Consider the following 13,612-nt stretch of genomic DNA (forward strand, 5'->3'; position numbering starts at 1 on the left):
AATCTTTTTTAAAAAAAGAAGAGTTGTGTTTGCATAAAAAAAAAATGCATGTGGGACTTAACTGATAAAGTGCACAGACTCCTGCAACTTTCTGAATGGTCTAAATGGGTATTTTAAAATGCAAAGGGGAGGGGGCTTACCTTTGAGCAATTTTTTAGCCATGAGCAATTTTTTTTTTTCTTTCTGAGTTACAGCCCCCTGAAAAATGGGGGGGTTTAGAAAGAAAGTGCTGACACAGCCTTAACTACAGAGCAGTGCCCTGCGTGCTGCTGCAATAATTGTCCAGGCAGTGTTTTCTGCTTTCCTGCCATTGTCCTTTACATTCCTTTAATTCATTCCATTTTTAACTTTCTGAAAGTTTGATATTATTTAAAGCCCACGGCGTGTCTGCAAAAGCCAGAGGAGTAAGGTTGTCAGAGTAGCATGGACTTGTTAATCTCAGCCTGATCTTGTCAGTAACAGCAGAGCAGAGGGAGAGGGAGAGGAACTCCGGCTGGGGCAGCGCTCCAAAGGTTTGTCTGTTATTTTTATACCTAAATTACGTCTTAGTAGCAAACTATTCAGTATGCGGAGCGTTGTTTGCGATCTGTAGATTCCGTAGTTGTGAATATGTGTGCGTTTAGCCGTGTTGTTTGTTTGCAAGAGAGGAGGTTTGCCTCTGTGTGCAGCGGAGAGAGCGAGTGTGTGTTACGATCGGGGAAACGCTGAAGAAGAAGAAACCCTGTTGGTTCTCCATGCAAATGACCGCTTTGGTTGTAACAAAAGCCTTGATGTTGGGCTTGGAAAAATGATCTGACAGTGTAACAACCCCAGGCCACTTTCGCCATGTTTTTGTTTATTCATGTTTCATTCCGTTTTCCGTAGCTATCTCGCAGATGTTTCCAATTTCACTGTTGTGTTTTTTTTTTTTTCTTTTTCTTCTTTTTACACCGTTGAGCCTTTTTGGAGTTAGCAAGAAAATGTGTGAAAGAATGTTAACAAAACAGAGAGGTGTTGCAGATGTTTATACTTTAGTTCTTGCGTTGCGCCTGACGATACTGGCAAAGGGATACAGTGCATATGAAGGAACGTAGGAAGCATCTGTTTTAACTACCCAGCTTGTAATTTCAAAACGTGCCCATTGTAACTTGAATATTCAGATAAACAGATGAAGTGAGCACGTTCCCGGTACAATGTGGCTAGTCGAGATCTCATTTGTTTGCTACTGTTTTCGAGGGGGGGAAAAAAAAGGCGAGTAAGAGCAAGGAAAGGAATATCTGTGACACAACATGTATGCTCCTAGATAAACTCCTGCCATCTCGGAGTGCCTTTAAATATTTGAACAGCTTCTGTTAAGTCAAATAAAATTGGTTACCATGAGAAACAAAAAAGTGTAATGGAATAGTTGAGCGTAGTAATGAAAATCTGAATGTAAAATTGTTTCAGAATCATTCAAAGAATTGAATTAGACAGAAAATGTTTTTAATAACAGGCATAGTGACACATTTAAACATTTTAGCTTCTGAGATCCTGGAAAACAACACACACAGTACAGAAATAGCAGAGGTGGATGGTATGTTATCTTACAGTTGCATAAATTGAAATGTAATTGTCTACTAATAATATTAAAATCAGTCTGGTTTTAGGATTTTGTGCTTGTTGAATGGATCAAGGCATACACAAATAAAATCTTGAATATTAAAGGACAATGATTCAATGTCCGGAGCCAGTGGTTAAATCAGATGTGGTAACTATGGTGAGAGGTAAAGTTACTTAGCTTGTCACAGACCATGCATATGTGGATTTCTTTTTGTATAATGGAGATTAAGGAGAAAAGGATTAGAACATCTAAAGAGAAATTTTGAGCAGGAGACCTGTAGCCTTGCTCTGGGAATTAACAGTGAGGAGGCTTTTAGAACAGAGGCAGGGTGGAAGTAAACACTCTTGTAATATATATTGATGATAATTCTAGAAAGGAATCTTTCTGGTTGGGAATATCAACAGCAGCTCATGCATACAGGAATGAAATCAATCCTCTCCTATTAAAATAATCCTCCTACTCCAATGAAACAAAACCAGAATCCAGCATAGATTTTTACATTACCAAGTGACAGTAGCGTAAGATCAGTTAGTCTGATATTCTGAATTAACTCATTTTAGGTTCTTGCAGAATTAAGCGATATTGATTTATTTGGATTGCATAGTATTCCTGTTTTTAAACGTGCATATGATATGCCTTTAGGGTTTTTTTTAACTTCAAAAATGGTGGTCATATGAAGTGGAAAATAAAATCAGACTGTAGCGGTTTACCTGGTAAATGTTGGGGGAGTTTGAACTGCAGCCAGAAAGACTTTGACCATATTTCTCATTTTCCTTGAGTGGAGAAGGTGTTCAGCATTACCCTGAGCTTTTCAGGGAAGAACTTCAGATTATGCTGATTAGCTCAGAGGGATATGGGAAGGATTGTCATGCTTGCACATAAGTCATATGTTCTGAGAAAACCACCAGAGATACTAATTAGTGATTAGCTATTTGGAATACTTAGGAAACAGAAAGGGGAGAGGTCAGGTTTAATTTCCAGTGTAGAGGGACCATCTCTCTGTAACAGTGACAAGTACATTCACTATTACAGTGCAGAGACATCTTGGGGATACGAGGTACGTTTGGCTTTCTAGTAATAGAGGTTAAAATGCACTGGGGTTTTGGCAATGTATTAGAAACATCTTTAATAAAATATCTTAGTTTTGAGTTTCCCCTCCTCCCTGCCCAGCTTAGCGGTTGAAAAACACTTGTTCTTATGAGAAGTCCACAGGGGAACTTGTAGTTCAACATAGTCTAGACACTGGGTATTAAAACTTTTAAGGTGTTTATGGATTTGCTAGGAAACACTTTTTACCTTTTTATGGGTCATAATCCTACACTTTCCTTTCTCAAGTGTTCCAAGAGTGTGTTATCAGGTACCTTTTTAAGAGACTGCATTCACTACTACGGTGCAACAGTGTGGGTTAGACCTGTGAATGGAATGTACGCTTTTGGACTTCAGGCAAAACAATAAATAATAGAACCAATGGCGATACAATTCACGTTTGTTACAAAGTATTTTCACAATAGAAATGATCAACTCAAAATCTATTGATTTTTGTTTTTAAATTGTCATTTCATGAAAAGTATTAAAAACTCACTAATTGTATTCTGCCCTAATAGGGAGGAAGAAGAGGAAAAAGAATTCCATTGCTGCTGTTAGTGGACAATACTTGGCTTTTTTCCTATTGTTGGAGTTGACATTTGAATGGAATGGTATATTGTTATTCCATTAATAGTGGATTATTATTTCAGGTGAAAATTTTTATTTATATGAAGATTACTATTTTAGATTGAAGCAGAAAGCATCCATAAACTAGAGCAAAATTCAGATACAGCTATTGATGTGTGACAATTCATTTTGTTGTTCAATGTATTTTGAAATTATTTTATCATCCTTCTTTATTAGGATGTACTATGTTTAAGAGTGATATACCTGATATTTCAAGCACAGGATGCTGTACAACCTAATGGATAGGACAGTGAAATTGGAGGAAATAGTGTTTTCCTTGCTTTGCTATTGGATTAGAGTAAGGCAGTTCACCTTTCTGTTTCCATCTACTTCCATCTACGACAGGGGTATAATGGTAATTCCTTTTTCAAGTATTTCAGTATCTACTGATGAAATTTTGAGACAAGCAATATTTTGTCTTATAGCAGCACGCATGACCAAGGGATGGTGGATACTTATGTAATATTTGCATCAAAAGCCATTAAATGTTAAAAAAATCAAATCACTAGTGATTTGATAATAAAGTGTTTCCAGAAAAAAGCTCAGGGATAGTGCTGCTAACTTATTTCCAGACTGTTGTTGCTAATTTACAAGTTTTTTACGTAGCTGAATATCAGCTGACTGGTTGGTACCTTGATAATGAGTATCAACAGATTATCAATCTCTATTTTAAAATTTCGAACAAAAGATGGGCCTTCGTTGACTTGTTCAGCTGTTCTGTTGGTATTCAGTCAGAATTGTAGTTTTAGCAGCATCTTAGGATGTTGAAAAAAACAACCAAAAAGAACTCTCCCTTTCCCCCAGGAGACTATTCACATTAATATCTGAGAACCTCTGGCCTTCTTGATTATATTTGTAGATTGCAAAAACAAGAAATGCAAGATTGAGAATTCCAGTGCAAACAGCTATGTGCTCCATCTCAAACATCTGAATAGTTTCACTTAAGTCACTTGGTCTGCTGAAGTGAATAAGGGTTTTCAGGATTAAAGTTTACAGTATTTATCTTGTTCTTTTTGTGTGTGCTCATGGGAATTCTCCAATGCAAGGGGAAGATCTTTTGAGAGGTGATTTGCGCTCCATTTGCACATTGTATCAAGCTATGTAAATTGGTTTTAGATAAGGTAGGGTGTATGGGATAGCTTAATGCTGCGAAAGTGTGAAACAAAGTTTAGAAAGAGTTAGTGGGCTGTCAGCCTGTACAGGTTATTCATCACACTTCACAGTAAGGCTTATCATTTGTGACTTGCCAAGGACTAATCAGTTTAATCAATTGCCAGAGAGGAGCAGTGAAATATGAAATTTGATGGTAAAATTTAAGAAACTATAGTTTGAAGTACAAATTGCATTTTAAATTTTCAGTTTCCTTCACATGTTACCCTGCTTCAATTATCTACTAGTATCTTTATAGATAGCAGAGTCAGTATTTTATTACTGAGAATAGCTATTTGCTGTTTTCTATTCTTGGATATGGTTGAAACAGCCCCAAACACTTTTAAAAATGTACTTTTATTTAGTTGTTCAAAGAACAATATTTTATTCTAAAAAAGAGCTTTAGAATCTTAAAACCAAATTTCTCCAAAAGTTTTCCATTTGACAGGAATATTTTTCTTCATCTGGAGAACAAGCCAGTATGGCTCAGTTTGTAAAATTTGTTTATACAATGGTATTTTCTGTCTACACAGTGCCTGGAATATGTCTTAGCGCATAAATAATAGGATAAATAAAAGTTTTTGTATCTAAACAGCTTCTGTTTATGTTTCTCAGTAAGAAGTGTGTCTGTGTGGAGAAGGATTCTTTTAGCTTTGAGAAACTGAGTACATGCTCTGTCTAGTAAATTATGTCATTTGTTAGCTTGGTAAATCTTGGAGCATCAACTACATGACAGTTTCCCTTTAGAACAGTAAAGATTAGGTGAGGTTTCTGTGGAAATCATTGTAACTTATCCTATCTTGTTAATGTATTTCTCTACTTTTCTTGGATAACTGTGATTTGGTTTTGTAGAGGAAAGTTAACCAGTGAGAATGGTGTGAACTGGTAATGCCTGTGCGAATTGGAATATCTTCCCTGCATTTTACAAGGAAATAACGATGTTTTGAAAGGTTTTATGTGCCTTTTTTTTTCTTTCATCGCTTCCCTGCTTTGCTTCCTGATATCCCTCCAGAAAGACTGTGGCATGACATTTTCTTATATCTCCTCTTGTGTATATCCTCTTCTTTTTTGGTGCTTTGTTTATGCAGCGCTGTGACAGACAAGTAGAGATAGAAGTTGGTATTTAAAGACTATATTAATCTAAGTACTTTTAAGCATAGTATCTTTTTTGAACATCCACTCTTCTTTCACTCTCCATTTCTGCAGTGAGGGAGTGATATCAGTGTCATAGTCATTCTGATTTTTCCGTGTAGGTGATATGAATTTGATCTAATGCTGTTAGTATATCATTCCTCAGGCCCTCTGGTAGACATAGGTAAGAAAAACAAAGTTCATGATATCCTTCAATGTGAGTTGAGAGAGATGATGACCAGTGGAGTTCAGAGTGTGAGACACAGTCGAACAGATCTGTTATGCTTACGTTGTTGTACACAGGTTGATGTGTCTCCCCAAATGCTGACACAAAAGTTAAAGAAAAGATCCTGTTTACTTTTGGGGTCAAAGTATGTGGGAAGAATTCTCTGGAGAAAAAAATTGCTATTTCCTATTCTACTCGGTAGCTGTGGGACAGGAAATTGATTTTGCAGATTTTTACCTCCTGGGAAGTCAGCTTGAAGAAAGTAAAGATTGTGGTAGAGTCTTTGTACTATAAAAGTTAAGTTAAGGATGAAATCCTTTATTTAAGATATGCTGTATTGCTTTCAGCCCTACATTGTTATACTGGTGAAGATGTCAAAACCAAGGTGATGTATTCATCCCTGTAGGAGCAATTCAAAATTTAACTTTTCTGATCCTGACATGACTATATCAAAATAAACACACTTGCATCCTGATTGTGTATCAAGGTTTCTGGACCTTATTGATACTTATTTGGAATAAGACTTAATTAAATCTAGGTTACATTGCTTTTAACTTGAGCATCTCTGCCCACCCAGTTAAGGGAGGACTTAACCTGTGGAAGTGCTAGAAACTTGTATGGAGAAGATTGCCAGCTCCTGCTGTGACTGGGGGAGCGGGACGACAGTATAAACCTGGAGAGGACAAGAAGTTAGTAGTAGAGTGCACGAGTTGTAAGAATAGATAATTTCAAGTTTCTAATTAGCATTGTACAGCAAAGTGAGCAGATACATAGACACGGCAGATACTGACTCGTTAATGTCATTCTAAGTTTTGGATGCTTGCATTTCACTTTCAGCTATTTTGTTCTGTATTTGACTACATCTTTACCTCTGTTCCTCATTACTATTTTCAGTGGTTATGGTTGGCTGATAGTGTTTTGCTTTGCACTAGGGTTCTAAATGTGTGTATATATATATATATATTTTTTTTTTTTTTCTGATTTAGAGCCCATTGGTGATAGCTTTGCCTGCTAGTCACAAGTTTCCCAGAAATCATAGAATCATAGAATGGTTTGGGTTGGAAGGGACCTCAAAGATCACCTACTCCCTGATAGTCGCTACACTCCCTGATAAACAGTCCCTCACCATCTTTCCTGTAGGCCCCTTCAGATACTGGTAAGCTGCAATTAGATCTCCCCAGAGCCACCTTTTCTCCAGGCTGAACAACCCCAACTCTCTCAGCCTGTCCTCATAGGAGAGGTGCTCCAGCTCTCTGATCAGCTTTGTGACCCTCCTCTGGACTTGCTCCAACAGCTCCATGTCTTTCTTGTACTGGGGCCCCCAGAGCTGGACGCAGTACTCCAGGTGGGGTCTCACAAGAGCAGAGTAGAGGGGCAGGATCACCTCCCTCGACCTGCTGGTCACCCCTCTTTTGATGCAGCCCAGGACACGGTTGACTTTCTGGGCTGCAAGCGCACACTGCCGGCTCATGTTGAGCTTCTCGTCAATCAATACCCCCAAGTCCTTCTCCTCAGGGCTGCTTTCAATCCATTCCTCACCCAGCCTATAGGTGTACTTGGGATTGCATCGACCCACATGCAGGACCTTGCACTTGGCCTTGTTGACCTTCATGCGGTTCCCCCGGGCCCACCTCTCCAGCCTGCCAAGGCCCCTCTGGATGGCATCCCTTCCCTCCAGCGTGTTGACCCCACCACACAGCTTGGTGTAATCGGCAAACTTGCTGAGGGCGCACTCGATCCCACTGTCCATGTTGCCAACAAAGATGTTGAACAGTGCCGGTCCCAGTACCGACCCCTGAGGGACGCCACTCATCACCGTTCTCCACTTGGACGTTGAGCCGTTGATCACAACTCTTTGAGTGCGACCATCCAGCCAATTCCTTATCCACTGCGTGGTCCGTCCATCCATCGAATCCATGTCTCTCCAATTTAGAGACAAGGATGTCGTGCGGGACAGTGTCAAATGCCTTGCACAAGTCCAAGCAGATGACATCAGTTGCCCTTCCCTTATCCACCAACGCTGTAACTCCATCATAGAAGGCCACCAAGTTTGTCAGGCACGATTTGCCCTTAGTGAAGCTGTGTTGGCTGTCACCAGTCACCTCCTTATCTTCCATGTAAATGCCAGTAAGATTTTCTGTTCCCTTATGTGTTTCTAGGTGGAGCAATGTCTGAATTAGGTAAGGTAAGGAAAGGCACAGCAGTCTAGTCTTGAGGTGATTCATAGATTGTGATTGTCCAGATCCATCTTGGGAGAAACAGGTAGTCTGTTAGCAAACCTGAAGATATAAGCAGGTGTTTTCTGGGTGTAGAGGTATGTAGGATAAAATGCTAAACTGACCCTTTTCCTAGCGTATGGACAGCATGTTCTAATGAAAATTGAGTCTTGAATGTTCCTCAGTGTGTTTATGTTTGCTTCTGTCTCAAGAAACAACTTTTTGTCAGCTTTTTTTCTCTTCCAATGCTTTGATTTTGTAGGCATTTTTCTATCTTCATAATAATGATGAGTCAGAGTACTGTCAGCTGGAGATCCTCAAATTGTATCAATGGGGATAGAGTCCAAAATCTTTTCTAGTGTTTTGAGGAGAGGCAATGACATATTCTGATGCTTGAAAGGTAAGGTTGAAGCGTGCAGAGCACCGTGCTATGTATTTCTGCTGTACGTTTTGGGAGCAGTGTGAACAGTGTGGACTAGTGTCATTTTCAGGAAGCCATTTCTCTGAGTGACAGCCATTTCCATAATGTTATTGACTGTGAATTCTGACAATGTCATAATTGGAAATTAATATTTGAGAAGAAATGTTCTGGACATGGAACAGTAACTTGTTTAATATCAAGCGTCAATTTTTCAACTCTTCCTTAGAGTACCTCTCCTTCATGATACATTTAATAGCTTTGTGTTACAAAAAGTGAGGGTTTTGTGTAGAGTCTTAACTGTAACATTCAGACTGGGATAACTTTGTATCCTGAAAGGTGTTTTCGTAATTTCAGCATTTGGCTTTAAACTTTAATTACTAAAAAACATGTTACCGATTACTGTCTTTGTTACTGGATTCACAGGGGCTTTTTTAGAGGTATCAGCTTTAATTTGTAGGAGTATGCCCACTGTAGCTTTGGCATTCTTTCCTAAATTCGTCATTGGTATAAAAATGGTCTTAGTTGGCAGTCATCAAGTTTGTGTTGTTCTGGAAAAAATTATTGTGTGTGTGTGTTGAAGTCCATGAAGTCAATATATACCTAAAGTTGCTGTGAAGGCTTTTTTTGAGCCAATGGTTATTTATTGTAAGTATAGAAGGTCTTTCATGTTAGGCTGTTACCTGATGTTAATTAAAAATGATAGTCGCTATCATTGCAAATAGTAACCATTGAATATGCAATAAAACCATCCAAAGCAGCCTATTAACTGCAAAGTGGCTAAAAATATGCAGTGCAGATATTAATTTGTCCTATCATCTTGAGAAGTTAGTCTACAGTAAGGAAGCTATCTTGTGATGTATTTTTCTCTTAAATTAGCTTTTTTGCTACTAGCAGTCTTTGCATGTGCTTTCAAGCCTTGAAATGAAAGGCATGATGTAAACAATAGGTATTATAAAGATCAGATAATTTTAATATGATTTTTTAAGAAGTATTTGTAGAATTCTGGCTTAGACTTGGTGCACTTTGATAGCAAAAATGTTATGTATTTCATCAGCTTGGGATTGCAGTAAAATTTTAATTTAGAAACAGTGTTATGCCCAGCTACTCGTCAAAATAATCCATTTCTCTTTATACTAATGGCTATGTTATTTAGTTTCACTGCTGTGAAAGTTTTACAGACTTTGCAGCCTGATTCAGTAGCTTTTCAAATTGGTGTTCATAGTGATGTCAAGACTGACAATAAAAATAGGTCTCATAAAAAAGAGTAGGATAAGGGACTAGATCATAATTCACCAACTTCTCCAACGTGAGTCCTTCCCACGGGTTGCAGTTCTTCATGAACTGCTCCAGCGTGGGTCCCCCACGGGGTCACAAGTCCTGCCAGCAAACCTGCTCCAGTGTGGGCTCCTCTTTCCATGGGGCCACAGGTCCTGCCAGGAGCCCGCTCCAGTGTGGGCTTCCCACGGTGTCACAGCCTCCTTCAGGTACCTTCACCTGCTCCAGCGTGGGGTCCTCCACAGGCTGCAGGTTGATATCTGCTTCTACTCCACCATGGACCTCCATGGGCTGCAGGGGGACAGCCTGCCTCACCATGGTCTTCTCCATGGGCTGCAGTGGAGTCCACTCCGGTGCCTGGAGCACCTCCTGCCCCTCCTTCTGCACTGCCCTTGGTGTCTGCAGAGTTGTTCTCTCACATCTTCTCACTCCTCTCTTTGGCTGCAATTGTTGTTCCACAGTCGTCTTCCCCCCCCCCCCAGTTCTGTTACCCCAGAGGCACTGCCGCCGTTGCTGATGGGCTCACCTTGGCCAGCGGTGGGTCCATCTTGGAGCCGGCTGGCATTGGCTCTGTCGGACATGGGGGAAGCTTCTGGCAGCTTCTCACAGCAGCTGCCCCTGTAGCCCCCCCGCTACCAAAACCTGGCCATGCAAACCCAATGCAAGGAAAAATGTAGTTCTTTCATAAAACCATTATGAGTAACAAAACTGACGTATATACAGAATGAGTAATATATGGAGTTTTAACAAAGAAGTGATGTATCAAAGAAGGTGGTTTCCAGCAGAATTTTCTTGTCAAATGCAATGTATCCCTTAAGCTCTATGGGTGCAGAAAATAAACAAACTTCCTGTCCCTCTTTAGTCTTGCTCCCAAAATAAATAACATTACGTTCAACAAAAAATATTTTACATTGTCAGACAAACGTGCCATGGCAGTTGGCAGTTGCGTGTCCCAGAGTAGACTTTGTGATGAAGGCTTCCCTCTTCAGCATTGACTCGTGAGTAATTAGGAAGGTTATGCTAAGTAAGCATCAGGGGGAATTTCTCCTACAGTTCTTGTGTGGGAAAAGAATTTGTCATATTGCCAATTGCAAAACCCAGATCCAACAAGAATCTGGAATTTGAACTGACAGGCCAAAAGCTTCCATTGTTTGAGTCTTCAGAGATCCTGATACAATCCAAAAAGGGTCTTGAGAGTTTTCTGTTTTCAGAGATGTGTGCTAAATCCTGTGTGAGATTAATCTATCCAGAATATATATTTAGCCTGGTTATAGTGCCTTATTAAATCTAGTTATAGACCAGTTTTCTGTTGTACTGGACACTATGTCAATCTGAAAATAAAGTATATCCTTGAAGAGACTGTCAGAATATGAAACAGGAGACAGAAGATGGGTTCACACAAGCAGTAGTTAAGTAACTGTGGCTATTAACAGAAAGTTCTCTGCAAGCCTCACGTGCAGTGCAGATGAATTATAGTGATGTTTGCTTGGAAGTACAGCAAATGTGGAGTGGATGCGCTGAGCTGATTGGTAGTGAGAGGTTGTCTTTCACGGGCTCTGATGGACTAAATGGGAGAGTGCAGGTAAAATGATGATAGGCTGTGTCTCAAAAATACCTTTCTTTCTCTTTGTCATGCAAGTCAGAAGGAAGGTTCAGCCTGGTCAATGTCCATGTACCCCTTAGAGACGAATGTTTCTGCTCCTTCAAAGCAAAAAGTGTCCTAGAGCAATTTGTGTCCTGATGATCTATATGATCCTTCCTCTTTAGAGAAAACATCTGGCATCTTTTCACCAGCTGCTTTTAGTGCTAGAGGTCTAAACTTTACAGTCTTCATCTTCTCCCTTCCATGTGGTGTGTGGATGGATTGCTTGCTAAGACCTAATACCTATTTAAGCAGAATAGAAAATTCACTGTGTGAGTCTGGAAATACAATTATGCATTCAAATAGTTAGACTTGGTGCAACATGTCCTCCCCAGTGAGAAGTCTTCCCTATTCATTCTTTGCATTACTTTTTGTTAGTTGGTGATGGTTCTTTGGTAGTTGGAAGTCCCTTATCTGGGGAGGATATGATAGAGTTACGTAGATTATAGAGCAGTAGGCAGTGTGACAGTGCCACCTTATTTTTGTTGCTGCTGTTTGACAAACTAGGTACAGTTCCCTTTTACTGTTCTTTCTGACTGGGGATTTACTTTTGCAAGAACATTTAAAATAAGCAAATACAAATGATTAGTAGTTTATTTTTTGCTTTCTAAACACAGGCTTCTAAAGAAGGACTTCATGATACAGATTGTTTGGAGATGTGTGTGTTATAAGATCAATAATGTAATAAAGCATTTTGGATACAATTGTGCTTAATATGAGATGTTATGACAGGCGTCTCACAATTTGGTGTTAAAGAAAAAATTGGGGGTTGACCCAAACATGTTTTTTTAAAAAAATATTCTTAATTTGAGGTTGGAGATAGAAAGAAGATTGAACTTAGTCACCTTTTTAACCCTATAATATACTTCTCATGTAAAATCAGAATTGCCAAAAAAGGGATGCTGTCAGTTTTCAATTATCCATATTTCATATGGAGACCATCTTCATTGTGGGTCATTGCATCTGTGTTGGTTCTGTTAAGAATTATGTTATGATATTTAAATTATTAAGCAGTGTAACTTTTTGCTTTAAGTGTTTGAGTGAGCTCTGAAACGGGAGGAGGAGAAAGGGAATTTGTTCCCTACCCTACCTGATTTTGGAGGATGAGGTTCATACTTGGTCTTATAACATTGAAACAATCATTATGTTTACTTCTAATTTCAGATCAAGTTTAGGAAGATGGTTGATTGTGGGCATGCACTTTAGACAGACGTATGCTTCTGTGAGAAAAGTCCTTTTTTGGTGAGGAATTGATGCCGGCGATCCTTAACTTCTTATTTGGTCACTGAAAAAAATAAGATGAACCCTCAGATGTTCCAAATGTTTGTGTTAAAACAAGACCGATACCTTGGAAAGGGCTTGGAGCTTCTGGATGAAGTGGTTGCCATTTTTATGAGGTACAGATCTCTACTTCAAGATGGCAGAAAGAAAATGTGTGATTTACTGATGACATAGAAAGTTTTTGTTCTGGATTCAATTTGCCGTATAAAACTATTGTCGTATCTGATGCTGATCAAGTCATAGTTTAACTTGATAGTCACATTTATATGGTGTTTCTAGCTTTCTGTGTAGTTTTGTATGGTTTTAGTGGATTTGGATTATAGTTGATGAACTGCAAGGATGACGTAGACCTGAAAGGTAAGGCAATAACTGCCACCTCTGTCTTACGTCTTAGTTTTACAGCACAGTAAAACACTGCCAAGCAATATAAAACATTGTTAACATCTGCTTGGTATGAAAACACATCACTGGTACTGTAATGGCTCATTCCTCTTAAAGCTGAACATTGTTTCTTCTGTGTACTTCCATCGGAATCAGTAGGGGATAATCTTGGTGATCTAGAAATGTTGCGTTTTAAATCATGGTATAACCAAGCGATTACTGGGATGAAATTAAGATAATTTAGCCTTTAGGATTCTTTTGTATTCTGCCTCAGTTTAGTTTTACCAGATTTTTTTTTTTAAATGACCCGAAATAGCCTGTGCACTTTGCCTTCTAATGTGTTTTCTGGTATTGCCTCTCAGTGTCCAAAAATATAGGGCTGAATATTGGTGAGAAATCAACTGGGGTGTTAAAGCAAGTTGTTTTTAATAAAAGTCTGGCTGACACAAAGTCCTTTTCTCAGCTAGAGCAGGCAATAATTTGATCTATTATTTAGAGACCACATCTTCAATTTTGATGACCTAAGGCTTGGAAATTATCTACAAAAAAAGTGTTCACTTTTGCTTAAAGGAACTCTGTAGCTTTTTCTATTTGTGTG

General features: G+C 39.0%; 1 protein-coding gene across 5 annotated transcripts in view; it reads left to right on the forward strand.

Moving 5' to 3' along the window:
* Positions 1-13,612, forward strand: part of CTBP1 (C-terminal binding protein 1) — a 248,970-nt gene that overhangs the window by 4,943 nt on the left and 230,415 nt on the right. The window contains exon 1 of one of the 5 annotated variants that reach the window (XM_075752701.1): positions 262-512. The exons of the other annotated variants lie outside the window; for them this stretch is intronic. The gene's annotated coding sequence lies outside the window, so the exon portion shown is untranslated. Of the gene's footprint in view, positions 1-261; positions 513-13,612 lie in introns of those variants that run through there. 5 annotated transcript variants of the gene reach the window in all.

This window comes from Balearica regulorum, chromosome 4, assembly GCF_011004875.1.
Source record: "Balearica regulorum gibbericeps isolate bBalReg1 chromosome 4, bBalReg1.pri, whole genome shotgun sequence".
Lineage (NCBI taxonomy): Eukaryota > Metazoa > Chordata > Aves > Gruiformes > Gruidae > Balearica > Balearica regulorum.